Source organism: Solanum stenotomum, chromosome 3 (genome assembly GCF_019186545.1).
Source record: "Solanum stenotomum isolate F172 chromosome 3, ASM1918654v1, whole genome shotgun sequence".
In the NCBI taxonomy this organism is placed as follows: domain Eukaryota; kingdom Viridiplantae; phylum Streptophyta; class Magnoliopsida; order Solanales; family Solanaceae; genus Solanum; species Solanum stenotomum.
This window is the reverse complement of record NC_064284.1, coordinates 14,607,841-14,611,927: the sequence shown is the minus strand read 5'-3', so window position 1 is coordinate 14,611,927 and position 4,087 is coordinate 14,607,841. Positions and strand designations below refer to the sequence as shown.

The window sequence follows — 4,087 nt, the reverse complement described above, 5'->3', positions numbered from 1 at the left end:
TGAGATATACTGGGTACACGTGGTTTCGTACGCATACTACACTTGTTACACTCTTTTGTGGTGCAGATTCGATTCCAAGTACAAGCACATCTCGGGGAGCTTTTTGAGTCTGAGCTTGGAGTATCTTGGAGTTGTGGTGAGCTGCTTGGCTGTTCCGTGGCCCACACCTCCTTCTACCTTTTATTTATTCTGTTATTTTAGTATTTAGACAGAATATCCTTTATGTTTGGATGTGTCATTTAGTTTAAGACTTGCATCATATTTCGAGGCTCTTGTACTTATGACAATTTCTTGGGTAGTATTTTAGCTTTCCGCATTTCATATTTATAAGGAACTTAGCGTTGGAAATTTTACTCGTTGTTTACCTTTTACCTCATTAGTTAATCATAATTGGTAAATATGTTGGGTTGGCTTACCTATTCGTTGGGAACATAGGTGCCATCACGACTTGTGAATTTGGGTCGTGACTATTTGGTATTAGAGCTCTAGGTTCACTGGTCTCACGTGTACAAGAGCAATGTCTAGTAGAGTCTTGCGGATCGGTATGATGACGTCCATACCTATCTTCGAGAGGTTATATGACATTTAGGAAAATTTCTATTCTTTCATTCATTATCGTGCACACTTTACCTTGTTGAAATTTTAATCTTTATATCTCATTCTCTCAGATGGTTAGGACTCGTACATCTGCAAGTGGTGATCATGAGCCTATTCCTGCGCCTGCTTCTGGGAGCACTATCCGAGGTAGAGGCAGGGGATGAGGTCGAGGTCGGGGTAGGGGTCGTATTGCAGCATCCGTTGAATGACAAGTACCATTAGCTACCCAGGGCTGTGATAGGATAGTACCTCCTGATGCATATGTTATTCATGGGGATGAGTAGGACCGTGTCGAGGGGGATGGACCAGCTCAGGCTCCACCCAATATTATTGCCACCCTAGTGCTTCAAGATACCTTGACTCGTATGTTAGGACTTCTAGAGGGGATGGCTCAGACGGGAACTTTGCCTGTCACCTCTAGAGGGGATGCTTCGCAGACTCGTGTTGGAGGTCAGACTCCAGATCCGATGGTTGCTCCAGATTCTCAGACTCCTAGGACTCAGCCAGCTGCTGTTGTAGCTCCCCGTTTAGATAGTACGGAATTTCCAGGTATTGCATAACATTTGGCGAACAGGCCTTCCATGACCATTGATGAACAAAATATGTTTGGGAGGTTCAGACTAATGAATCCTCCGACTTATACTGGTGACTTAACTGAGGATGCATATGAATTTATAGTTAGTTGTCATGAAAGGTTGCATAATCTTGGATTAGTGGAGTCTCATGGAGTTGACTACACAGTGTTTCAGATGACTGGCTCAGCCAAGCAGTGGTGGAGGGATTATATTAGTAGTAGGCCAGCTGGATCCCCTCCACTATCATGGACTTAGTTTACTCAGGTATTTCTAGCCAAGTTTGTTCCACGTAGTGAGAGGGAGCGTAAGAGGGCAGAGTTCGAGGGTTTACAACAAGATGGTATGTCGGTCGCAGAGTATGAGGGTAAATTTCATGTCTTGGCTAGGCATGCTTCGATGATACTTCCCACAGAGGCTGAGAGAGTGAGAAGGTTTGTTAAAGGGCTGATTATTCCGATTCGTCTGAGAGTTTCTCAAGTTGCTACTTCTGGTGTTCCGTTCCAGAAGGTGGTGGATGTTGCTGAAGAGTTGGAGATGATTCGACGTGAAGGATTTGAGCAACGTGAGGGTAAGAGGACCCGTCATTCAGGTGATTATGGTGGGGCTTCTCCTAGGAGTCAAGGTTACTTAGGGAGAGGTTATCACTCTCAGCCTAACAAACCCATTCATGCTGCTATACCAGCATCTGAGGCTGGTTACACTAGGCATAGTTCCTAGAGTTCGGTGCATACTTCACAGGGTTCATCTTCTAAACCTGTAGGCCGCGGAGGGCATTATGGTCATTCAGGTTCCTCTCATCATCCTACGTCTCGTAAGGGTTGTTTTGAGTGTGGTGATATAGGACACTTTGTGAAAGATTGCCCTAGGACCAGACGTGGTGGCTTGCATCAGGGTTCTCAGGCTTTGACTTCCAGGGTTGCACAACCTCCAACTAGGGGAGGTGTACATAGTGGCAGAGGTGGTTCTTCTTCTGGTCGAGGTGGTGGTCGTGGAGGTTCACAATATGAGGGTGGTCATTCTCACTGTTATGCTTTTCCGGGTAGGCCAGAGGCTGAGGCTTCAGATGCTGTTATCACAGGTATTATTCCGGTTTGTCATCGACCAACTACTATATTATTTGATCCAGGCTCTACTTATTCTTATGTGTCCACCTATTTTGCTTCGAGTCTGGATATAGTATGTGAGTCTCTTGATTTGCCGGTACATGTTTCTACTCCTGTAGGGGATTCTGTAATGGTAGATCGGGTGTATCGATTATGTATAGTTACCTTGATGGGATATGACACTCATGCAGATTTAAAGGTCTTAGATATGGTAGATTTTGATGTGATTCTTGGTATAGATTGGTTATCTCCTTATCACGCAATTTTAAATTGTCATGCCAAGACAATTACATTAGCTATGCCTAGAATTCCTATAGTAGAATGGAGAGGTTCACTTAGTCACCCTCCTAAGAGGGTGATATCATTTCTTAAGGCTCGTCAATTAGTAGAGAGAGGATGTTTGGCTTACTTGGCGCACATTCGAGATACTAGTGTTGAGACTTCTATGCTTGAGTCTATTTCGGTGGTGAGTGAATTTTTAGAGGTATTTCCGACAGACTTACCAGGTCTTCCACCTGATCGTGATATTAATTTTTGTATTGACATAGAGCCAGGCACTCAACCTATTTTCATTCCTCCTTATCGTATGGCACCGGCTGAATTGAAAGAGTTGAAGGAGTAGTTGCATGATTTGTTGAGCAAGGGTTTTATTAGACCGAGTGTATCTCCTTGGGGTGCTCCAGTGTTATTTGTGAAGAAGAAAGATGGATCTATGCGTATGTGTATTGACTATCGGCAGTTGAATAAGGTAACCATAAAAAATAAGTACCCGATACCTCGTATTGATGATTTATTTAATCAGCTGCAGGGTGCTTCTGTTTTCTCCAAGATTGACTTGAGATCCAGCTACCATCAGCTGAAGGTTAGGGCGGAGGATATCCACTAAGACAGCTTTTCGAACACGTTATGGCCATTACAAATTTTTGGTGATGTCTTTCGGATTAACCAATGCCCCAACAGCTTTTATGGACTTGATGAATGGAGTGTTCAGACCGTACTTGGATTCCTTTGTTATTGTCTTCATAGATGATATATTGATATACTCCCGTAGTAAGGAGGAACACGAGCATCATTTGAGGATTGTGCTTGGGATTCTGAAGGAGAAGAAACTCTATGCAAAGTTCTCAAAATATGAGTTTTGGCTTAGTTCGGTAGCATTCTTGGGACATGTAGTGTCCAAGATAGGTATTATGGTGGATCCTAAGAAGATTGAGGCAGTTCAAGATTGGGTCAGACCTGCTTCAGTTACCGAGATTCGGAGTTTCTTAGGCCTTGCAGGTTATTATCGATGGTTTGTAGAAGGGTTCTCATCCATTGCATCCCCATTAACTAGATTGACCCAAAAAGAAGTGGTTTTCCAGTGGTCTGATGAATGTGAGGTGAGTTTTCAAAAGCTTAAGACTTTATTGACTACTGCTCCAATTTTGACCCTACCCGTGGAGGGAGAGGGTTTTGTTATATATTTTGATGCTTCTCGAATCGGTCTTGGTTGTGTATTGATGCAGAAGGGGAAGGTGATAGCTTATGCTTCGAGGCAGTTGAAGGTTCATGAGAAGAACTATCCTATTCATGATTTGGAGTTAGCGGCTATTGTGTTTGCATTGAAAATTTGGAGGCATTATCTTTATGGTGTACATTGTGAGGTGTTCACAGATCATCGTAGTCTCCAGTATATATTTAATCAGAGAGATCTTAATTTGAGGCAGCGAAGATGGTTGGAGTTGCTCAAAGACTACGACATGACTATTCTTTATCATCCAGGCAAGGCAAATGTGGTAGCAGATGCCTTGAGTCGAAAGGCGGTAAGTATGG

General features: G+C 43.3%; 1 pseudogene; it reads left to right on the top strand.

Moving 5' to 3' along the window:
* Positions 1-668: 668 nt before the first annotated feature.
* On the top strand, positions 669-1,427 carry LOC125858716 (uncharacterized; annotated as a pseudogene).
* Positions 1,428-4,087: the final 2,660 nt, after the last annotated feature.